The 26,951-nt window shown below is 29.6% G+C and overlaps 1 protein-coding gene across 1 annotated transcript in view; it reads right to left on the reverse strand.

Moving 5' to 3' along the window:
* The window catches only part of LOC121130327 (neuroligin-4, X-linked), a 424,376-nt gene that overhangs the window by 336,325 nt on the left and 61,100 nt on the right, over positions 1–26,951 (reverse strand). Inside the window, 1 exon segment of the mRNA XM_040726084.2 lies at positions 6,357–6,396. The gene's annotated coding sequence lies outside the window, so the exon portion shown is untranslated.

Below are 26,951 nucleotides of genomic sequence, written 5' to 3' on the forward strand. Positions count from 1 at the left end.
TATATGGAAATTGTTGATGCTTTTGAGTGAAAAATGACCTCTAAAGCAAAACTTGTTTACTTTCAAACAACAGCCTTGACTACCATTGCCACAATATCGTTACTTCTCTAACAAAAAACCTAGCCACTAAATGAGAAAAAAAAAATCGTTCAAATACTGTCAAATTTTGCTAATCCAGACAAAAATCGGATAATTTACAAATATTGAGGGATGGAACAACAGGGAAGGTGCGATCAAAACCAAAAAGAGACCAAACATGTTCAGTACTGCCTTAGACATTGTGTTGAGGGATTTAGGACAGAGTTACATATAGTTTCATTTGTTTATTAATTTGAACAACTGCCTTAATATGTTTGTCCCCGAGTTTTAAATCCAACAAATATTCAGCTCAAAATGAATTAACGACTCCGTTGTGTTTCAAAATTTATAAACGTCTTATGAATTTAAATATGTTGTATAAATCACATTTGTACAGCTCATAAAATCATGAGTTTGGATAAAAATTGGTAAATATGTAGATTGACATCGAAAAAAAATGGTCCATGATTTAATTTCGGAGTAGGGTGTGAGATCACGGTCTGGACAGCAATTTCTATCAGTCTAGAAAAAATCACCTTGGACTGAACCCAAATAAAAATCGGTTTTGGACCGGAAATAAACGTTAATAATTACATATATGTAGGCTTAGAGATTATGCGAAAAATGAGAATACTTTTTTGTCTGTAAGGGCCGCTGAAGGTATCATGTATTACTCTCAAGCTAACTACATAATCTCTGTGTTAGAGAATTGAAAATTTTATACGTCACAAACATAATATAATCATTCTTACGATTTTTGTTCAAAATTTACTTTGGATTAATAGTTCATTTAAATAAAATATCAAAATTATCTATCGTCTTTAAGAACTAATAGCTAAATTAAATTATTGAGATAGAACCAATGGGACTTAGGTCGATCTTAATTTCATTCATATAAGTACAATAAGTTGAACAGACATCAAATATAACCTTTTACTCTTATCAATTACTTAATTCAAAATAGATGTCACTAATATACTTTAAATAAAGGTTTTTTATAAGATTTTGCTTTTTTTAAATAAGGTAATAATTATATTACAGACAATTATATGGTTTTAAATAACTAAAAAACGTATGATGTTTAACAATTTATATTTTGCATTTTTACTAATTAATGAGATTAAATTTATAAGAATAAACATTAATTGAATTCTCAACATTTAAAAAGAACCAAATTAGTAAGAACCAGTGTTTTTACATATATAGAGTTTGTAAATAATTTAAACTATAATGAGTTACACGCAAGTTTTTAAAGTGTGTATTTTTTAAACTAAGTAACTTGTGTCCCACACAAACATAAATATAACATGTAAATAAAGATATGTGCCATTATTATCATTTTTATTAGTGTAAAGCTTTTAGACGGTATTTTGTATGCAAATTAGAGGGGAAATGAATAAATATTTTTTGCATATATGAACGAATGTATATATATCTATAACATACAATCAATTTATACATACATCCCAGCAAGGACAATATATATTGTGATAGTTGTAGAAAATATCATGACCACGAGGGTGGTTTGAAAAGTTTCCGCCCTCAACGTAAAGATGACAGAACTCGTAATATTATGTAGTCCCGTCTATCTAGCATTTATGGGCAGTTACTCATCAAAGTTTCAGCCATTTTAGACGCGCAGTTGCAATGTAACAGTCGTTTGAGTGAGTTTATATGATTTTTTTGATTTTGTATGTGAAAATTGTCAAAATCGAATATCACTTTATTGGCTCAGTTTAGGCGCTATAAATCCGAGACTTGGTGCCGAATAACTACTGTAGATAAAACTTGGATACACAATCAAAGGCTCAGAACAAAGATACAGTCCAAATAGGGAACTGCAACGATTTTTGTCAAATGAAGAGAGCATCCATCACTAGTGGAAGCGTGTAGATGCTGTAAGTTCAGATGAAGTAAAAAAATTAATTGAGATAGTCTCCTTTTCTTGTATCTTTGTTCAATAAAAAACTTTTCAGACTATCCTCGAATTCCTAGTAATTTTATTCCTTGATCAATTATTGCCTGCAAAATCCATCTCTGCAAATTTCATTACTATTTTGAAATGGTATATTTATTAACACCTTGTGTTTCTGAACTAGTTACTAGTTTTTGTGTTATGTTGTAGTGGGATGGCTGGAAAATCATCACTGGAGATGACTAATGATTGATGTTATTCGGATAGGATTTTCCATATTTATTCATTAAAATGACGTAATCATAAGTATATAATAATGAGTAGAATATTATTGGTAACTTGGAATATTAAAGTAAATCCTACCATCAAGAGTGGGGCATAAAAGATTTCCTCTCGGTATGTGAGAATAAAACATGGTAATCATTTGACAATTTGAAGAATGTTTGGGAGAAAAGCAGTGTTCTGAAAAAGTTTTTTTTGAGCGTATGTCAAACAGTGATAGTATCAAAGAGAAAATATGCCATATTTTACAGTTTTTCTTCAAGCAAGGCAAAAAACAGATACCATGCGGCTAAAAATGTCAATAGTTTGGATGATCCTGATACTATAACAGCCAATCCTGTGCAATTGATTCCGTTTTGGCAATTTTCATGTCTAAGATGAAACTGGAAGACGAATTATCGAAAATGTGGATAAAATAATGGAAACCGTCGAGCCCGACAGTCAGTCAAATAAGTACTACTTGGATTGCCAAGGAGATAATCATTTATGAAAAAAAGTCCATTTAAACTAATATATTTCTTTTCATTAATCTCATTTTGTATTTTATTAAATAAGCCCATTATAAAAAATATGTATTTGATAAAAGAAAATGGCATACTAGAACAAAGATAGTCAAATTTTAAAAGTTTTATATAAATGGCGATATATGAAGTAATATTATATCATGTACAGACTGTACCAAGTTGTAGAACTATTAATCTAAGATATTTAAGTACAATATTATGACGGATGATGATAATTTTAAAGCGATTCCATATACATAGTAGATCCATTTAAAATGAATAGCTAAGACGTCAGATTAACTTTTTTTTTTAAATATGGTAAAAATATTAAATTAAATCCATTTAAACTTACATGTCTTCAAAAGCAAAACACGTTTTTTTTTTTCAAATATATTTTTTTCAATTAGATAAAAAATAATTACTTTTTTTTCTAATTTTGAAAGACAATGAATAATTAAAAAGTTATTCATCTTTTCATAATTTAACAAAAAAAAAAGGAATTTTTAATTATGTAAAAATTATTAAGCAAAATACTATAAGATAAACGATTCTATGAAAAACTATACTAAAGATATAAAAACTTGCTTTTGCTGTATTAATAACTAAGTAAATTTAATCAAATACCCTTATTAATATTTAGGAAATTAATTTTGAATATTAACCCTAGGCTAATTTTATCTGGATGTATTAAATTAATTTATCTACTAACAAATTTGATGTGCTTTGGATGGTTTTGATTCAAAGGGTTAAATTATACAAAAAGATGTAAAAAAAAAATTATTATATTTTAATTATTTCTTTTATTTAATTAAATAGGTTTTAATATTAAAAAATGTAATACCTTCCATAGGTAAAACTATATACTTACGAGCTTAGGGATATTATGAAAATTATTCAAAAGTAAGATACATTTTTTAAAGCAGTGGTTTTTCGTTTGAACCTAAATATGTATAATAAACGAAGTAAAAAGCTTTGAGCGTTATTTTGACCATAAAATTTACATAGTTAGGATTATCCGATTTAGATGGTTCCAAATGGTTTTTTGACTAATTTTCAGTTCCTGGACAATAAAAGAAGGACTCAGATGTCGATTTAACTTGACAATGTTCTTTATTTAATTGAAATTTTCTAAGATTGCCAACCAGAGAGTTTCTCTTCGACGTCCATATTACAAGAAAAGAATCTTTGGTACCTCTTCTTTGCTGTTGCATTTGATACCGAATTGGATCCATAAACAGCACAATTATTTTTTGACTGCTTGCTCCTTCCTTTCATTTTGGTCGTAGTGATAGTAAAAAATGTATCAAAGTTCCTCTTTTTTTTAAATGCAGCTTAACCAAACACTAAAATGTAAATTATTTTTTTCAAGTATACGCATAACCTTTAAGCTTAGTTTTAGTTTTGTATGCAATGTATCAATCATGAGATATGGTTCACTAAAGACATCTACCGGAAAAAAAAATTGCTGTATAATTTATCAGCCATGTCCTTGGCACATAAAATGAGCTCATTTAATACAATAATAAATAGAGTTTAAGCTAATTTTCTAGTAAATTTTTCAAAAAAATATGACCTCAGTGAAAATTTCAACATTTTTGAAAAATGCACCAAATTAATCTATAAACCTTGTATACAAATAGAATAAGGTTGGTTTGAGGACTCATTTTTAACCATTGAACGCATGTAGCTTCAACTTTGCACTTCATATGAAGAAAGAAAAGAAAAGAGAAGTAAAACTTTATTGGGTTGTAAATCCTCAAAAAAATTTAGCCGACGAGTTTTTTTTATTGTTGGCAATCTGAAGCATTTTGATTTTCTCAAGCAGTTATCGTTATTCTTTCATTCTTGAGGACAGAACATTGAAGTAAATGTCAAGTGAATAAAAGAGTGTCAGCATAAAACATAGCTTAATAACTCTTGGGGAATTATCTTCGATATTAATAGAAGCAAAGGTTGTAGATTCATAGATGCCAAATAACTCCAAGCAATGTGGGGGTACAATTGTCATTAAAGAGGATAAATTTAACCCTAAAATAAAAACAGGTCATGTGGTCGATTAATGAGTATTTAACAAAAAAAAAAAAGATGCTATCTTTTAAATAAAAAAATATAACTAGTGATAAAATAATGATTATGGATGTCCTGCATTTAAACATTAATGGCATGTCTTTACAGATTATTGTCTTAAGCTATGATGGTTGAGATGATTTATTACATTTTAGAATTATAAAAAAATTTATAAGCTAGACTTTCTAACTTATTTTAATGAAAAAAAGTGAAGCAAAAAAAAAAAAAATGTGTACTAGAACTGAAACGAAAATGTTAGAGTCTTGGCAGGAAACAGATTTGTCAGCAGATATATTGTCTCTCAAAGTGACCACAATTTGTATAAATTGTCCCAGGTCTTGTTTTGACGCTGACCTGAACTTCGAACTTTTTCTCATCTCTAATAATTAAATTTATGCATCTAGTATAGATTGTAGTACTGATGCTTAGAAATGCACTTCTGTAAAGCATGAATGCAATACGGAGCGTGAACATCATCAGCTTGCCTTATAAATTGCTCAGGACAAAAGTGTATTATAGCACAAGGGAAAAAAACTCACTACATTTAAAATTGCATTAGTGCAGGAATATATTTTAATTATATCTAAATATCATATACATAATATGTTTATTATAATTTTACTATGCATTTTAAAAGAATGAATGTAATAAAATAAATTAATTACTTTATTCTTTTTTCAGAAGGAGTTTTTTCTACCATCAAAAAATATATTCTCAAGCAAAATATTTTTGCCAAATCCGTTACTACTCTGTCCCAAAAATTAATTACGGCAAGGGACTTTGTAGTCATGAAAAGCCTGGGAATCACTTCTTTAGGCTTACCAAAGAAGGAAAATAATATAAAAAAAACACCATTAGTACCAACTATTTTTTTCTTCTTCATATGGCTTACCACAGTGGTTCTCAAAATGGGATACGCGTATTCCTTGGAGTACTTGCATATGCACTCTACTCCCCCTAAAAAATGAAGGAGTTTTCTTAACTAGAAAATTTAATGTATGAAGTAAAAAAATAAATTGAGAATGTTTCCTTTTGTTGATTTTTTGTCAAAATTATTTTCATGTTGACGCAACAAATATCTTATCATTCCAATAATTAAAAAAATACTAGTTGTTGAGTCATGTTTTTATTCTAATTCTCGATACCTAATAAATGTCTTGCTAATGCTATACTACTTTCAACTGTAAAAAAAAAAAAACTCATCTAATCTTGGTGTGTTTCAATGTCCATTACATTTTTAACAGTCCTTAAAGATGATCTTTGCATTAAATACAAACATATATATGTACATTCACTGTTGGCCATCCTGATTCTTTTAGGATTATTAGAAGGTATCTGTAGTTGGGACTGACACACAAGTTTATTACGTATATTTTGTTGCAATATACGTTGCATATAATGAATTATTTATCCGGTTATCGATAAACCATGCCAATTTACAATCCATTATTGCTTTTTAACTCACTAAGTTAATGTATGCATATGTATAAATCGCAGAGTTATGCACCTACCTTATTTGTAACACGCGTGCTCATTCCTTAATCTACATACCTGAAAATGGATCATAAAAACTAAATTATCATGGATTGTAATATTAAATTATGTGAAAAAAGTATCAGGAATTGTTCATTTAAATTACCCACGCTGAAGGGATTTAAAAAAAAAACTCGTACAATATCATCAAGTCAATTGAACTCACTTTTTTACAATGAGCGAAATTATTGAACAATAAGTTCTCCTTTAACTTTGTCTTGGGAAAGAAATGTCATTTGCTGACGCGTTGAAAATGTTAGAAAAAGCTTTTCGTGAATCAAGTTATTTAAAAACTCGTGAATATGAGTGGTACAAAGCGTTCAACGAGAGCCATGAGATTGTCAAAGACAAAAGTCAAGGTGATACTCATTGTGTTCTTTGATATCTGCGGTTTAGTGCATCATGAATTCGTTCCAAAGTGACAAACGGTCAATAAGGAGTACTATTTTGGCGTAATAAGGTATTTGCAATGAGAAAATAAAAAACAAAAACGGCCAGAAATATAGAAAAACCCACTTGTGAATTTTAAACGACGACAACGTGCCATCGCACAGAGCCACGATTGTGAGGGAATTAAAAGCAAATTAAGCAATAAATACCTTCCTTTAACCATCATATTCACATGATTAAGCTCAGTTTGACTTTTTATGGTTCTCCAAACTTAAATTTCCACTCTTTGGAAGCCGTTTTGAGTCCATTGAATCCGTAAAACCAAATTCGTGGAAGGAGCTAAATGCCATGCCAAAAAAGCCTATACAAAATACTTCGAGGACCGTCAAAAACGTTGACTTATGTGTATTGTATGCAATGAAGATTACTTTGAAGGTGACAAAATAAATTTTAATTTATTTATTGTGAGATTTTTTTTGATTTAACGATAATATTTTTGAAAGTCATTGAATTTACTCAATATTGCTTAGATTTATTAGCAGAGAGGGACCAATCAAGTGAGGAGACACTTGATTGGTCTTGCTAGTCAATTCTTCCCAAACATGTAAAAATTATTCCATATATATATGGTAAGATAGAAATAAATTTATGTCATTTTAGATAGTGAAAGCTACATTTTTCGTTAAGAACTTAACATTATTTTACATTTTTTTGTGCAAAGTAATATCTAGTGCGATCTTCAATGAAAGGCAAGTGGCTTTGCTCCGGAGTTTTAAGTTTAAGCCCTTGTTAAACTAGGTGTAGGAGTCAGGATCGAAATCGGAGTAATTTTAGCTTACATAGACTATATTTCCTTCCTATATTCGGATTTGAATTTGTGTTTAATTCCTTTCTTTTACGTCTGCTTGCATAAAACGTCATCACAGCTAAGCTATTATCCTCCTTAAACATTTTAAGAACTGTTAGAATGACCAGCTTCATTTTTTATCTTTATTTTTTTAACATACAGACAAATGATGTTTTATGCATCACTTTTTAATGGGGGTTTGACAAGAGACTAACTTTGCTATATTAGTATAGAAAGTAGCTTCTTCACAAATCCTCTTTGTTACGCTTGATTTTTCCATAATCAAACTCACATGTTGTTACTCAATACTTTGATTTTATCTCCTTGAGAATGAATGAATAATGAAAACAGCTAGAGAAAATAAAATATAATTGTTCAGGCGGCCAACAAGAACGACAAACTCGCACGCTAATATATACTTAGGATTTACAACTCTAAATAAATGTACTCCCCTATTCTTTTGAAATGACACGCTGAGCTTTTGCTAGACACGTCAATTGATATACATTATCTAAAGTCAACTTCATTGTTTTTTTACATAAGGAGCACAGATCAGAGAATATGAGTCCATTTTTTAATGGCTAATTTACTATCAGCACCATACTCATAGTCATTATCTTACTTGAGGCTCCAAAAAATGTAAGAAACTCCATCTATAAAATTTATTTTTATTTTATTTTACTCTATTTTTTAAAATAAAAAGGTGACGAAAGTATAATGCGGCAAAATGAAAGGGTTTGAGTTTTTTTGTGGAGGAATGACATCTAAGTTTTCAGTTTATTTAGAAGTAAAGGTATTTGAAAAGTCTCTCATTAGTTGAACTTTCATTTATACTAAATTATTTGTCCCTAAATAATTCTAATTTGGAACGTTTAAAATAAAATATAAACATGTGTTTCAAATGAACAAATACACTTTACATAAATAAAAGTAAATACATTTTGATTTGTTTTCGTGATTAGTAAAATTACCTATAAAATAAAACCTATCAAATGAATAAATATACTCAATAAATTCAAATCAAAATTGCTCGAAAACCAAATTTGAATTTCAATAACGTATTACATATTCGTTTTCAAGGTGTTTCAAGTTGTGATTTGTCATACCTTATTGAGAAGCAAAGACCCCCGTTCTTCATGACGTCATTGAAGGTGTGTTTTTTTTTTTTAATTATGCGGTACCATAACATCCTTTTTCAACATGCAAGAAAACAACTTTCATATAGATGCAAAAAGTTTTAATGTTGTTCTATAATAATTATACACATTTAAGGTTTTTTTACAAAGTTTTCAAAACTATACTGGATACCCCATTGTCCATACACTGAATATCAAAACTTCGGTATTTCAGTACTCAGTGTTTTATTCATATATAGTTTTTCTTTAAATAACGTTTAATTGAGAGATTTTAGAAGGAAAATTATTTACACAAAATATGAAAAATTTATTTAAAGTTGTAAAGTTGTTACTTAAGTAGCTCCTTAATACAAAAAAATAAATATCTTTCTAAAAATGAAGTAATGTAATATTTTATCCATAAATATTTTTTTGACTATTTGTCAATTCAAATTTGTTCAAATGTCTTCTTTTTTTTAAATGTGTTTCTAAAATAAGTGAGTTTTTTTGTTCGAGCTATAGTTCTTTTAAAAATTAGTTACTTCCAAATTTTCTAATTTTGAGAACATCATGTCATTTATTACATATGGTTTATATTTTAAAAATATATAGACACTCTAATTGGTGGTAATTAGCATGTTGAGTCTATACCAAAATTTATTGCAACAAAATGCAGTGTAACCATAGTAAAATATCAACTGAAAAGTTCATTTTATCACAAGGACAGTTATTTCCTGAAAAAAAAAAACTCAATTTAAACCTTAACAAATACAATTTCAATGAATAATTGGGTCTGTAAATACGAAAACTGGCTTGTTAATTTAAACCAATAGAAAATCAACACTCAAATGCAAATCACTGTAATCACGAATTCGTTCTGCATATGATACACAAATAGTTGATATAGAAATAAAGAAACAAGTTTACACTGTACTTGTACCGTTAAATTAATAGCTAATTAATTTAATAACACTGAAAGTAGATAATGTGGAAATAAATGGCTCTGGAAAAAAAATCTACCCAAAAGGATTTTTTCTTTTCATGTAAAAAGTGGTGCATAAATCCCTTTTTCTTTGGAACAGTAGAGTGGTTGAAAAATTATCACTGGATAAGAAATTTCTTCTGAGGGATAGCCAACGAAACGACTGAACATTTTCGGTAAGAAAAACAAGATGGTTGTATCAGACAAAAAAAAAAGAAGGAAATCCATATTAATGAAACAAAGAAGCAAGAAGAAACCATTATTCATCTTTATTAATCCTTTTTGAAAGATTATAAAATTAAAATATAAGTCATGTTCAACAAATGTAAAGAGTGTTAACCATTTGAAATTATTGATGTTAAGATATACTAGTTTGTAATAAAACTTTCAAAGACTCAGGGGATTTTTTAAAATCATTTTCAACTAATTAGACAATTGTCACAAAATTAAACTTTCTTATTGTGTCCCCTGTGCATGTTATATGAAAATATTTGACATTGAAACTAAAAAACCGGCTATCCTTAAACTGTTTGTGAACTTTAATAAATAGGAAATTTAAAAAAAAGGAGATAACGTGTTTTGGAAATAAACTCCTCATATACGTTTAGATTTTTTTTTTTTTTTTGCAGATAACCAATTTGTTTAATTCTGAAGATATTAATATTTTATAATTTATGTTTCATTTCTACTATATATTTATGTGTAAACACACTTTGGATAGTGCCAAATATATTACAATTTGTTGAATGGTGCTTTCTAAAAAAATAGAATTTATCCTACAATTTATTTGACATTGAACACACATATTTTCTTGTATTAAGACGTTAACCATATATGATTTTTTTATTAAAGAAAAAGTATAAAAAAAGAATAGAAAATAACCAGACTAAAAGATGAAATGAAAATCCTTTTATCGTAGCAATATAAAAATCTAACCATTTTTTATTTTTCTCCACTTCTCTGGCATCAATAACTATTAGAAATAAGAAATGAGGAAGTAAATCCTTATTGATAACTCAAGACGGAAAAAAGTTTCTATTTTTTCCATTGCAAAAAGACACTGTTTTAGAAAACAAATACACATTTGAATTTTTGTACAATTTTTTTCCATTCATTTGTTTAAAAATAACAGATTTTTTTTGCCATCACTTGTTAATCCAAAAATTCTGGATTCCAATAACGTAAACATTGAGAATAGTTGATAACAATTTTTTTTTGCCATCACTTGTTAATCCAAAAAAATTCTGGTATAATTTTAAAATATTCCAATAACGTAAACATTGACGATAGTTGATAACAATTTTATGATATTTACTAATTCCTGCTGATACTATAGCTAGATATGGAATGGGATTTGTATTTATGTCCTTCTTCATGTAGCTATACACAGTGGTCCTACTGAAAACTCATGAGAGCTATGCTGTTTTTCTGCCAATGATTCTTCAAATCTGAAAAAGTGACCAAGGGAATTTTTGGTTCCTTTATTTTATACAAACTGGGAAGGCTGATTATTTGAATCTATGATTCAAGCAAAAAAAAAAAAAAATGTGTTTCAGAAAACATGGAAACACAACGTCTAGAGAATGTTTTGGATCCATATACCTCTGTAATTGTCCCTAAAACAATTTAAGCTACCTCATGGGTCGGGTAAATCATTTTTCCACACCCACTTTAGATTTTTAGTTCTTTAAACAAATACCTCAGACATATTGGAATTCATTCATTTGATGTTTAGTAGCAAGTTAAGACTAAAGTTATATTTAAGTAATTTTAACATTTCTGATCATAGACACCTTGTAGAAATAAATAAACTTTCACAATTAAAAAAGACAGTTGGTACAATTACTATTAGTAAAATCTTAGTTGTGTTTTGAACGCTAATTTGCCTAGTTTCAAGATAAAACGACGTAGTTTAATGAACATCGCTCTGGGGCAAAATTACTCTCTTGAGCTCATTGTGGGATAGTAATTCCATCGATGGGAAGAATTGGACAAGAGTTGGTGAGCTAACGGCTAATTTTGAGCCTTTGTTCGGTTTCTCATGAAAAAACAGATGGCGAGATACAATAAAATAACAACGTGATAGTTCAGTAACACATTTTTCTACTTCTTAATTAAATAACGGACTGTTTTTGTGAAGAAAAGTTATATAAATTCAGAATACCATCAATGCCGTACTCCGGCCTTTTCTTTACACTTTATAAAAATTGTATCTCCCAGATATACGCCCTACAATACTCTAAGTAATTCTTATTTTTAAATATGAATCTTATACAGGGAACCAACTCCTTGGATTTATCGCAAGATCTTGGGATATTAAGGTTACGTTAGGGATTATTTATATCAAAATCTTAGGATTATTTTTATTTGATTATATTCATTATATCTCAAAACTTTGTTTATTTAAAGCTTGAAAAGTTGATTCGTTTTCAACTCATTCCGAACACGTTCTTATTTTGTCTGATTGCAACTGGGGCTGAATAATGTTTTAGAAAGAATAATGGAACTTGTTTGAGCAGGCAGACTCCTCTAGCACTAATAACGAAGTTTGAAGAGAGGAATGTTCATTAACGATATGAATATGACCTTGAAATGCATACACAAAATGATTCTATACACTCATTAGCAGATATTATTGAAGGTGAAGAAGACTGTAAAATATATAAGTGATTCAAGGTGAGTGATATTATAAGATTTTGAGACTATTTCACAGGGTAAATTGAGTAGAAAAAACTCTCCATCCATCAACTTTTATGTACTTATTTATATATATATATATAATGCAATTTTTTTCACCATTATTTGTTCTTTCATCTCTAAAGAGGTTTATGGTTATATTACTCATTGCAGATGGACTATTGATGGTAATCTCCTTGGTTTGTGTAATTTTAGTTGATGGGAAAATATAAGCCAAACTATCTTAGCAATATACAAAAATATAACTGCCTTAGGGAAATATTTCTTCTTCGAAAGGGTTAGATATCAATATACTTAAGCACTTCCTTCATTATAATGAATATCATACTAATGTTGTTTCTAAAAAGAGCCAATGCATATATGCATATAAAATATGTTTGTATCATAGCTGATAAAAATACTTTTAAAGTGGGTTACCACATATATCATGTGTGTACATGCATACGTGTATAGACGATTTATTTGTAAAAACTTTGCATATTATATCTTCTAATATAAGGAATTATCCTTATCAAAAGGAAGATGTTTTTTAATTTACAATTAAAATGTCAATTTGAAAGGGGGAAATTACACTATGCAGCAAAATTCAGCTTTTGTAAGGCCCACCGATTAAACTCCATAGAAATTCATAATGATTACCTGGGACATATAAATTTAAAAGTTTTTTTTTAAATCCTGATTTTAGAGTATACATTCAATTTAGATTTATAAATATGGGGGGAAAATATTAGTTTTCTATATATGATCCTTCATTTTATTGGATTTTCGTAAAATGAGAGTAATTAAAAAGGGTTATAAAGACCAAACCTTCTGCAGTTGATGGTTTTAATGATCATTTTCGTATTCTATTGAATTTAAGGACATATTTTGTAGACTTGTAAACTTTATATAGTGATTCATCTACTGGACTGCTCAGCCATAGTAGGATCTGTTAATAGTTTTCTCACTTGTAGGGAAATATTTTATAGCACCTATTGAAGCTGCCATTGTAAAAAAAATTGGGGAAATTAAAAGGGGGTCCCTTATGGCCCATGAAGCGGCGGATGTGGTGTTGAATCTACCCCGAGGCATCAAGTTATACAGAACAATCTGGTGACCTGGAGCATATGCGATTCTATAGTGAGTTCATGGAAGAGGTGACGGGGGTTTTTAACCTGTCTCGAGATCCCACGGTGTTCTTACATAAATTTTGAGCGTATGGTTGTAAAAAAAGGGAAATTACTTGGTGGATTTTAAAAGATCAAAAGCTATAAATCTAATATAATTGCAGTAAATTTTCTACTGATGCTCGAAGAATAATTATCTACATATATCATTATAAATCTGTCAAATATTCTGTTTTTGTTTTTTTTAAGTTGTATTTTCAACGACTCATGTGTGAGTAAAGAAAGTATCCGTTTGTCTTGCTAGAATCTTTAAATATGTTAATAAAATATTTTGTATCTCTAATCGTTTTAAATGTATAGGTTTTCAATATGAAAATTGCATTTCATGGGTATGCCATACGATTAGACTTACCTTTTCTACTCATCTCCTTATAGTTTCGTTAGCATGTCTCTATGTATGTAGTATAAATTTACAACCCCATATGTTCAAATGGTATTTGAGAATGGGGGAAGAAGAAAATAAATAAGGATGCGAAGAAAATAAGATGAGAATAGAAACAAATTTACTGTCAAATAAATGGTCCTACATGTATAGAAATGTATTAATTCTGCAAACAAACAGATGTGTTTTATTTTTGAACAAATGTATGTATGTAGACTCCCTTGCAAAAATAAATGTACTGATAGACATCTTTATACCAAAGAATGAGAATCGATCATCAATTCGTGGTGGGATAGTTAGAAAAATTGAAATAAAATAGGATGTCCTCATTTTTACAAAATATGTTTTCACTTTTCTTTAATCAAGGACTGTTCTGTTCCTCCATTATTTTTTTTTAGGACTTCTCCCTCAACTACATGATTGTAAATATTGCCCTTGCTGAGGGTTAAATATCCTGAGAACAACTTTGTGTGGACCCAAGACGATGCCCTAACCATACGCCTTGAAGATACAGAACTTCTGCATGGAACACTTTGCTGACTTATGGGGCAAGGCTCTCTTCCAGTCCTGATCTCAATCTCCTCGACTTCAGTGTGTGGAACGTCATAGAGAACAAGGTTGGGAAGACATCACACAGAAATGTGCAGGAGCTCAAGGCCAGCATCAAGAAGCAATGGACTTAATGTCCTGCCAATTATATTGGTGCAACTAGCACCAAGCTTCGATCTCGTGTGGAGGATGTGATAGAGGCTGGAGGCGGCTATATTAAATAATTATTGCTAATATTGATTGCTAAAAGTTTTTTCATTATACTTTTCTAATAAAAAGTTATTAAGGTTTTGCTTTTTGATCGCAGAAAATTTCCCTGTCAACTCTGTAAATCCCAACTCTTTTTTTTGTTAATTCATTAAGATCTCAACGTTCAATTTTTGATGGTCACAGCTCAGAACATAAGTGTTTCATTCGACTTGATATGTTGACAATATACTATTCAAAAACAAAAATGTCTTGCTGCTACAAAAATATGTACCGTTACAATTGAAAGTAGACACATTCCTAGATTTATAACCCGCATTTTAACTTTCTATTTGCATTAACTTTTTTGCTATCATTATAAGGCCTTTACCTTCATTTCATGTAGTTTTTCATAAGACCAGCATATTTTTTTTTTTAAATAAGAGATTGCATTTATCTTTTCATATTAAACATTTTTTTTTGTCATCTAAAAAGAGCCCTTAGCCTATTTCTATTCAAATTAAAACAATTAAAAAAATAACTTAAAAGGTTAAATGATACTGACAAATTATCTTTTAAGTAAGAAACGCATTTTATTTATTTATATTTGATGTTTGATCAAAAAGAAAGTATAATTTTCTAATTTAGTTTTGATTTAATTCTCAATTGTGTTAGTTAGCATTTATTAGATACTAAGGTTAAACATCTTTTGGTGTACTCTGTGATTTTCTACAATCGAATTTATAGCACGAAATGTCCAAGCATACCAAAGGAAGTCAACCCTTTTTATCAGTCAAAAAAAAAAAGCATACACTATTGACATGTTTAGCAAGATAATAAAAAAAATGAATCATGGGAATTTAATTCGGAATTAGAAAATAAGGTTTTATTTTATATGAGAGTGTACTGACAGTATACAGTGTATAATAACATAACCTAGCTTTTTTCATCAATCTACTTTAAATCCTACCGCAACCGACATATAATATTACTTTTTTAAGATGTATTCATAAGTCAAAAACTGAACAGTCCATAAAATAATTGAAAATATATCTCACTCAATGTAGCCTCTGTGGGTCGTAATAACAGCCTCAATTGGGTATAGCTCCAGAAAAAATAATTCCTCATATTTAAGTTGGGGGTTTTGGAGTAGTGTTGTGTTGGTTCTTATTTATTCCGTGGAGTCTTGGAACAGGTCCTTGGCATTTTTATTAAAAACATCAATGATTTATTAAGACAAATAAGATATATGAAATACATACTAAGATTATTCCACATATCTAGCAAAAATATTATTTCTTCCATTATAATACGAACATATTATACTGTTACCTATTATAGAATTGATTTTATTATATAACAGAATAGTTAAAAAAAATGGAAAACACCCTCATTGACGTCAGCAGGGATGCATTTTCCTTATTTAAGAACCGACAAATGGGACTGGACCGAAGTCTTAAATTAGGACCGACACACCATTTCGTAGGATTCAAATATCCTTGAACACACAGCCTAATCAAAGTTCCACCAGCCTATCCTGTTTTGGAAGTGTTGAAGAAGCAGACTCATGGAAGGTCTTCGGTGATGTCTCTGATCCAGTAACACAGACTCATCACAAAATCATAACAATATCACACGTGTGGTATGCCTCTGAAACGTAATAGACTTCAAATCTCCTATAGTTGGGTCCATAGCTGTGTTTGGGGGCTTCTAACTGAAACTTTTATAAGTAAATTTCACAACGCCAAAAAAAAAATATTGAGCAATTGATCAATTTATTAATAATACATGCCTGAAAAATTCAGTAATCAGAAAAGACGATTGTGTTGTAACATCCTGTATATTATAAAATTTATTTTGATAGATATTTTATTTTTACTTCTTTGTTGGTTTAAAAAATACACAAAAAATGGGGATTTGTGTGTTCCATACTTAGTTGCATAAACTTGCATGACTTTAATTCAATTTTTTAATCAATTTGAAGGTATTATTTGTTAAGTTCCTTCTTGGGTTTTTTTTTGGGGGGGGGAGGGAGAAAAGGGGATGGAAAAGCTTTTATGATACCTTACAGACATTTATTGTCAAGAATTGAGCAACATCTGGTGAAGCTTAATTAATTTTACCGGTCTACATAGTATTGTATGCGCAAATATTTTTATGCCTCATAATTTTATGAAATTACAATGAAATAGGAATTAGAAATATATTTCCCATTTAAAGAAAGTAAATTAGTAAAATTCATTTACTAACTCCTAAATTACCCATCTTTATCAACCGTATATTCAAATTAAATTAAATTATAGTAAACATGATCACATATGTCACATACTGCATAATCAACCAAGGAGAGAGATAATGTTGAAGGTTAAGTTACTAATGTAGTTATTAAATAAACTAGACAGATAAAGAATAATAAATAAAAACTTGAAGAAAACTTCATCAAAAAGCTTTAAAATGCAATTTTCAAAATTGTTGTATGGATGAAATAAAGGCATGCAGTCCAATAAAATTTGTTTTTTATTATCTAATCCAAAATGACGGATTTGTAGAATTATGACCTCATTTGCAAATACTTTATAATTTAGTTTCTTCCGATCGCTAGGAAAACTTTGTCAATATGTAACATTAGGTTGTATTTTTTGTACCTCGGTACAATTATCCTTATAAGAACAAAGAAAATGTGGTCCCCTCCTCACCAGATGCCAACCCACTGAGCTTTCCTTTTGGCTGCATTTTGAGTCTAAGGCCTCCTTTGTCTGTCACCTAAATATCAATAACATCAAGGAAATTGTCAACCGACACTGGGATGTCATGGTACATGGGTGAAAGACCGTCCGTGGCCGCATAAAAGCCATCATTGCTCCCAAGGTGAATACATCGATGATTAGATTAGCCAAGACATCATATCAATTAATTTATTGACATACCCTATTACCACTTATTGCTGAAATACATCTTGATAAAGTTCTAAATTGAAAGTGTAAAGATTTTTTCGCCACACCCAGTATAGGTACTCCTATAGCATAATTTATATTAAATGCAATTTTATTGATAGGGATTAACCTATGCAAATACAAAAGAACAAAGCAATTCTATTATAATAGAATATTATTTTGTTTCCTGTTACCTGCTAACTAATTATTGCAGAAGCAGCATTGAAATTTACTTTATGAGCTAATAAGGACAAAGTTTAAATTAGTGAGTATGTATTCGTTGTTAATATGGGGGACTCTACTTATTCAAAAATATGTATGAAGATAAGCAAAAAAGTCTATACCTAGGCTTATAACTACTGATTCCATTGGATCAATTGATGTTATTAGAATCAATTTATTCTTCAAAATATTAAGTGAAGACGACAATATCCTTGATTTATTGCAATGTATGAAAACTATATAATTTATACTCCTCTTTATATCTTAGTATTTTTGGCAAATTGAAGAAGTCTACATAAAAAAGTATTTTGATTTGCGTATAATTGATGTACCTTTGCAGGAGTAATAATTTATATACATAAAAAAAGTGATAAATCTATAAAAAGTCGATAATTTTTTGGAAGATCTGTTGCCAAATAATATTAGTCGTTTGAAATGGTATAAACGATTTTATCCTTAAGTACATGGGAATGTTGAAGAAATGACATGAACATTTAATTCATGGAGTTTTTACTCATAAATATAACCATTGAAACTCCGTAAATGTAAAATTTAAAGCAAAGTAGCAAAACGCACTAGATAATTTTTGCAAATATCTTTTATGCCGTATGTAAATTTTGTTTTTCTTTGCAGGATTACCTGGTAAATTCAGTTATACGGGTGAATTCATAGAGGCTACGTTGTTAGTTATGAAGTAAAATTAAAGTATTCTTAGCATATTGTACAAATATTAATAATGTGATCTTTGATTTGTTAATTTGTTTTAAAATTTATATATACTTGAGGTGTGAAAATACTTCATTTAGAAGTAGAAAACTACACTGAATGTTCCAGGCTCTATAGATACAACAAACTGTTTGAAAGGGGAATTTAGGAGTGGTACGACATTGAAAGGGGACGTCAGATGTAAATTTTAGCGCCACTATGGAACAGATTTAGAGAATCAAGATTAAAATAAATGCTTATTTTCTTTTTGGTTAGGCACTCCATTAAGAATATATTTGGAGGTCCTTAAGAGAGTGATGTTTATTTATTTTCTTACAATCTGCGTTTTTAGAGAAAAAAATTCAAATCTATTTTTATTTTTTTTCAAAAATAAATTTTTTATTCTTGTTTTTTTTATATACTTTGGTGTTCCACGTGACTTTTGATATACCTTTAACATATCTATCACAGGTGGTAGGGAATGGACTCCTTGGACCTCTTTAATAGACATCAACTTGCTGGAAGTGTATACAAGTGAGTATTCACTACTCACTGTTAATTTAATTTACTCCTGGTATCATTATTGAATCATACGTTGATTCTTTTGTATACAACACGTTGGCATCTGAGGAAGACATTTTAGACAATTACACTCTGTGAATTTTCAATAATTCTCACATCCCTGGACGTGTATTTTCTTAGGCTTCACATACTATTTGTAAACGCAGCAAGTTGAAAGGTTTCTCCCTCCTCCATGTACAAAAATGATTTAGAAGCCCATACAATGACTCTTACATGGTTGTAGGTAACTTTGCAGGGAACATTTCCCCCCAAAGTAATTTGATCTTCAAGATATTACCACATGACATACTCGCCGCCTTTTTATGCCTTGATATAAGGTATATGTTCGAATTGTACTCTTAGTCTTCAGCGTAGAAACATTTCATTCTTTCTATTGATGAAGTTTTGATCATTTCTTGAAGTATCAACTTAGATTATGATTATGAGTAGAGTGGCAAAAGTATTTGAGTCTTTACGAAATAAACAAGTAAACCTAGGTACGTCACTTTTTATTCATTTGTCTTGATAAACACTATTTCTACCTATAAATTCTCATTATTTTTACTTATTTCTTCATATCTATAGCTGATTTACAACATTTAGACTTAAGGTAAAGTTCGAATCTATAAAACAAAATCATAAAAAGTGGCGAATATGTCATGCTTCAAAGTTACCAAGAAGCGAAAATGTATGCGGCAAAAATGACCAATCACACACCTACTCTAATATATTTACTCTTTTAAAAAACACCCAAAGGACCTACACCCAATAATAGAACGACCTCAATCTCAAAAATCTATAAAAATAAATAAAATCTCACTGTAAAAACCAAGAGTTTAAATTAGAAAAACATCATTATAGCAAAAAATCTTCTGAGTTGTCATCAAGAAAAATGTATTTCAAGATATCTGTTTAGAAAGCACTTTTGGCCTTGACGGAAAAAAGATAAATTAAAATGAACAAGAATATAATTGTCTAATGAATACCAGGTGTAAATTACAGATTTACACAGTTTGCGTATTATTGTTGAATGCTTTATATATTTCTTATAAGTGTGTAATACAAAATAAATATTTTAAAGAAAACTATCTCCAACACTTTTATCTTTTCTTTATTCTATATTGTCACCATCCGCCGTTACAAAAGTAGTAACCCTCTTACTAAAAGAGACGTAGTTCATTCCAGGCCTGGTCAATAACTGTCTTCATTGACTGCTTACTTCCAAGACGTTTTTTATAGGGTGTGGCCTTGTTTATTAATGAACTTTAAGAGCTTGTGACAGCTATACATCAGACGTTGTTTGTTGATTTGATGGCTAGCCAGAAGTGTTTGATGTAAGTTAAAAAAATAATATCAATTAATGAGGTATATATTCCACAATCGTGGAGAGAAAAAAAACAGAGTGTCCATGTTGCAATGACCAACAGACGAGAAAATGTGAAGCATGAAAACTTATTAAACCTGACCAGGCCCTTTGTCTGAAGAGTCAGAAAGGAACTGTTAGAGTGTGGAAGTGACTACAAGTATCTTCTCCATGGTACACTGCAGAGAGTACATTGACTTGGTTGTGATCATTTTCTTTTTGACTTTGTTGTACCCAGTGTTTGTCTTTCCAGCTCACTCGACCTCAACCACAGGGTCTTCTTTGTCTGGGCACGATAGAGTGACAGACCAATAGATCTTCCTGTAAAAAAAACATCCGACCTTATGTCTAGAATCCGGAAAGAATTCCATAATGTGTCAAAGAAGACTGTCATCAAGACCTCCTCGCTTTTCTATGATCTAGTCGATATCGTGTTTCAGACCAAAGGTGATAATATTGAATAATAATAAATAAAATCAAATGATTAGTTTAGAAGAAAATTCATTTTTGAAAATCCTACATGTGCCTTCATTTCAACAGTTGGGATGAATGAATGATCAAATTGATGACCATCTGGGCTATAGTGTGGGTATATTAACTTATTTTTAGATTTAATATTGTTAGGGAAGACTGACTAAACTATTTCCTGCTTCGTGCCAATGTCCCCTTCCTCATCCAACCTCTTTTTTACATTATAACCAGTATTCCTGGCAACTTGAGATTGACCCGCACGAATTAAAGTTGAAACTTTGAGTCTTGTCTCCTACTCTAATCTAATTCTTCACTAAATTAAAAAATTGTGAATGTTTGATCATAGATACGACATACAATATATTTTTTTTAAAGTAATCACTTACAGGGTTGGGTTTTGAACTATATTAGATCGTACATATTTAATTTCCACCCTGTAAATACATATGTATATTGTTTGAATATGCCATTAAAATGTCTTCGTGTTATTAATTATCCACATTAACAACATTGCTTTGAAGACTAACATAAAAAAAGCAATTAAAAAACTTCAAGGATAAAAAAAAAACATCTCTTAGAGTTGCATATTAAACATTATGATTTAAAAAATTTGGAATGAGTATTGATATAATATTATTATGTTCATTAGATAACAGTTAAATTTTGCTCAAGGCTGTGTTTTTTTACTAATGTAAGACCCCTTTCCAGAATTTGAAGCTATTAAATCGAGGTTTAGTCTGTTGCAATTTCTTAATATTTAATTATGTATTTAAAAAAAATTGGCTTTAACAGAATTTGATGGGTTTTTTTTTTTTTTTTTTTTTTTTGTAGAAAAATATTATTTATTTATAAATAAAAAATATGAGCCAAATGTGAGCCAAATAAAATCAGTTGTTCATAGAGACTTATTTGCTTATTTAACTATATGAATTTATCAAAATACGATCAATATAAGGTAGAATAAATAGGTTTGAAATTGTCTTCAGCTTCAGACCGATAATTTAAACAAGCCATACAAATAATGCTTGAGAAGTTCAACTTCCGTATTGCTTGCACACAAATTGTTCAACATACTACCTCCTTTTTTCATTTACTTCGCCTATCCCAAGCCTGCACGGGAAAGGATTGCCGCCATTTTGACTGGGAAAAAAAGGGGAGATGGAAGCACACCCAACGCGTTTAATAACTTGCGCACAACACCAATGAAGTGAATCCGGTTTGTAATTTAGTTGGACACTCACTTTGTAAATGGTAATGTAAAGAATGAATTTTCTTTCCATTTGCAGTTGTCATTATTATTTAATTCCTGAGTAGTAAACAACATCCTTTCTTAAATAGATTCAATTATGTTCAAAACTTGATAGAATTGTTGTGTGTGCGCATAAAAGATGGAATGTAACCCTGGGGATTTATTGCAAAGATATAATGGTGTGTCCTTGATGGACTCAGAGTAGAATTTGGGATCGACATCGGAGTAAGACAAGCAAATGTTATTGTTTATATCCTTTATTTCTTCCTCTCTTGCCACAGCTGACTGTGGCTGATTTCTCTTCTTCCTCCTTCAATATTCTTTTACCAACAATAACACTATTTGTAGCTTGATAGCTATTATGGCGAAGATTCATCAGTAGGAACAAGGATTTGAACATATAACTCCCGAGCCAACCCTCATGTTCACTTTTCATCTTTAACGGAGTGCCACTAATTAGATTTTATTTTCTCAAGAATGAAATAATAAAAATAAGGGCATTAAAAATTAAAAAAACCCTGTTCCGTCTCCAACTTAAAAAAATATACTTTTCGTTCTGAGACATATTTTATAAACCCCTAATAATTATTATCATTATCCCTACCGAATTTGCCATTTAGGTGTAGGGTAATCCGTTTGGCATCGACTATTAGTAATTAAGTATTTATATACAAAGTTTTTTTTAATATACATCTGTAAAGGACTTATTTTTCTTTGTAAACACATCAATCACCACTTCAAAATGCAAAAAAAAACACAGCAAGAATGAATTGATGCTTACATTTTATTGAATTAAACTTTATTATTTTGCAAAAAAGAAAAAAAACAGAAGTCAGTGAATCAAAATAAAAGTTGAATTGTTGTTTGTTGAGTTTGTCGTTTTTTTTGGTAAGACATCAAGAGTTTTCTAGAGAATGGATCCGGTAATTATTGTCTCTCTAACCTCTAAATAGGGAAGAGGGGGGTGACTTCATGAAAATGAGCAAATTGAATTTTAGCCCAACTTTTCGGATTCAAAATGATTTTTTAAGCACTCTAGAAAGAAAGAAAATTAATTTCCGTCCAAAACCCCATAATTTTTTCGTTATAATACAACAGAAGATCCTCAAATTAACAGTTTCCCCCTAAAAATTGGATACTCTAAAACACACGTTAAAATAAAAATTCGTAAGAAGTTGACCTTTTTTTTACCTTTGACCTTCATAATGACCTTAAATATGTACCTTATAATGACCTTAAATATGTACCTTATAATGACCTTAAATATGTACCTTATAATGACCTTAAATATGTACCTGATAATGACCTTAAATATGTACCTTATAATGACCTTAAATATGTACCTTATAATGACCTTAAATATGTACCTTATAATGACCTTAAATATGTACTTTATAAACTTAAAATGTTAGATAACTATTGTTTAAAGCATAAAAAGACTTTAATGAATATAAGATTCACGAGTCTCTTCTAATTACTTTTAAAAAAGATTAAAAAAATATGCATTCATGGTAGAAAAAGTAATTTTTGGTATAGAATGGGGCTTCCCTCTACACCAAAAATTGGCCAGATTTTTTTTTTTTTCAAAGTGTTTAAAAATTATTTCCCATCCAAAAAAGTAGGGGTATACTTGAATTTGATTTTAACACGTCCCCCTATTCTAAGTAAATAAAACGAATATTTTAAATTACTCTCTGTGCAAAAAATGAAATATAAGAATGCGACGACAGGCGCCGAGACAAGTACATGTTTTATTATCTTTAATATTTAAATTGTCATTTTTACCCATTTTTATTTTTTATTATTGCAATTTACCCGCAGTTTTCTTCCGAAAAAACAATCATTTATGAAGAACTGTATATGTGTGTATTTAGTGGTTCTAAAACATTTTGCAAATATTGTTTTTTATGCCTTACAGCAAAAAAAAAAAAAAAAAAAAAAAGGCCTAAAAATAAGAAGCTTTAACATATAAATTAAAAGGACTTTTTAATCAAATAAAACCTTATATATTATGATTTAATAAAATGTATATGTCAAATTAGCCTGTCAAATATTTTCTAATAAATTTACTTTTTAATTTAAGTACTTTTCATTGTGACTACGAGTATAGTTTGGTTATTCCTATTAAAAAACTACCTGAAAGTACTGCAAAAATAAGACAGATAATTAAATGCATATATTACTTTTGTTTTTAAGGGGATATATACATTTTACTGCAGTTTCTCTTTTTAGGTAAATATTAACCCATTCCAAGAAATAGGTTAATTAATTTCCCATCTACATGGCACACTTATTAATTAATTTTTGTTTATTAGTCGTCTGGAATCCTTTACTGGACCTTATATCAAAAAGAAAATGTAAATTATTTACTGCTATGCCGCAGTTCTCAAGAGTATAGCTCGAATCGAGAGTGCTGTTCAAATCAAAATTATGGCTTTCAAGAAAGGCAAATATCTCGTGAAGGATGAGGTCAGGATATTAAATTTCAATTCCAAATGTTTTTATGATCCCTGATGTTGCTTGGAATCAATTTGTATTCCTTTCCATTCATTTTTTATAGTTTTATTTCATTTTAAAATTAAGTATGTAAAAAAAAAAAGGAACATCGTGCCAGCGGGATCAGCAAAATGATTTAAAAGAATAGTAATTTTTTCCAGGGGAAATAATGGAAAGTATTTCATTTATTTATAAATTTGAATATTTGACAAAATGAAATTAATAATGCTATTTTTTTTGTATATTCAGTTTTGACACCACAGTTATGGACATAGAACCAAATAATATAAAATGCCGGTGTGTTAAAAAATAAGAAAGTAAAAGTTTAATGATCCCAACGACAATTTGAAGAATGTTAGGGAGGAACTGTTGTGACATTCATTAAATACTATAGACAGGAATTATAGCGATGTAGATCTTGAATTCTGATCCGAATCCGTTAAGGACTTACATTCATAAATCTACAACAAATCATAAATGGTACTCTTTATATTTCACGGACCTGCGACTACTATATAATGACATGTTTGTTCTCTCTTCAAAAATAAAATCCTAACGCAATTGGAAAATTAAAAAAAGCAATTTATAAATTGCAATCACAAAAAGAGTCCAATCTTCAATACAAACATTTTTTTTAACAACATTGGATCATAGATCATTGTTATACAGCAAAATGTCATTTTGTCAATATATTAATTTGAATATTAGAGTCTTTTACCTCCTGCTCTGAATACATAGTTATCTAATATAGTTATTCATTACTATAGATGAAAATTATATGAAATGCCGGTATGCTAAAAGAAAAAAAAGAATCCAAAAACTAACGTGCTCATCCCAATTTTTGTGTAGGAGAGGAGTGGATGCTGTCAAGGTGTTGTAATAAATTAGCTGCGAGCAGATGAGAGAAATAAACAAAAAATAAGGGTCCTAGTTACTCCGATGTGGATCCTCAATTTTACTACGAGTTCAACAAGGACTGACACTCATAACGCTGCAAGAAATCTTTTGTTACTCCTTGTTTTTCACCCATGAGTGATTACTTTATATGTATTGTTCCCTCTTGAAGAATGAATGATGAATAAAAACAAGTCCTTTTCAGGTTGCCACTACAAATGATACTCTCTTTCTCTCTAACATGATCAGATTTGTTCATTTCTATTTATGATAATCAGTTGCCTTCAAATTATGAATTCAATATGTACATAATTTATAATTCTTATATTTACACTATACTGTTTGAAAAATAGGGAAATGTGTATCCGTGGATCTTTCGCTCTCATTTAATGTGTAGAACCATTGGTTATCCCTTTAAAAAAAGGTGGCTCTAGAATTCCTTATCTGTACAATTGATAGAATTGTCGATTTGATTCTAACATGGAACCGAACTAATAATAAATCTTTTTCAAATCGTGGATCATTTTTTTTGCTCTGCATCTATGGACCGATTCTTCCTTTTTCCCCGATTTATTATTTGTAAAAATAGGATTTATGTTGTAAACGTTGATTGGGATGACTTCAATTTATCTCTTGATAATTTCTAACAACTATGATTTCCTTATTCTATGGTAAGGAATATTTTTCCAAAACCAATTTTATTTTATTTTTTGTTTCGGTCTTAAATAACTTTTGTTCTTAGACCAGACTAAGATCTTGGACCGTAGAGAACAAAATTGTAGTTTTTTTCAACCCGTGTTCTGTATTTTTTTGTCTCAGTATATATGTATATATAGATTCTTCTCCCCTATCCCCCTGATTTAGTCGCTGTACAAATATGTAACACATATAACTATACATATTGAGAATGTTCCCCATTTTGAAACCCACATGACGTCATCAACCATTTATCTATAGTATCCGTCTAAACCGAATTTTAAATAAGACCTGTCCAGACCAATTTTATTTTAAGACGGATTCGGACCGAATTTACCTCTGGGACCGATCTAGACCAAACTTTTCTTTAAAAGAACAAATTAGTTTTGGTACACAAAATATTATAGCGTTCTAGGATTTTTGGAACCGAACTGCAAGACTAATAAATATTAACATAATTTTAATCCAAAATTATACAAATTTCATGACTAATCTTGATTGATTGACTATAATATTTTAATTTTTGATACTTGTAGTCTACATACAGGGTCCAAACTCTACATAACAATCAATATATATATATTTTTAAATGGATTTTCTCATATACTAATAATTCCAAAAAAAAAACAATGGCAAATAAAAGATGGAAAAAAAAAAACAAATACTATT

This window comes from Lepeophtheirus salmonis, chromosome Z, assembly GCF_016086655.4.
Source record: "Lepeophtheirus salmonis chromosome Z, UVic_Lsal_1.4, whole genome shotgun sequence".
NCBI classification, from domain to species: domain Eukaryota; kingdom Metazoa; phylum Arthropoda; class Copepoda; order Siphonostomatoida; family Caligidae; genus Lepeophtheirus; species Lepeophtheirus salmonis.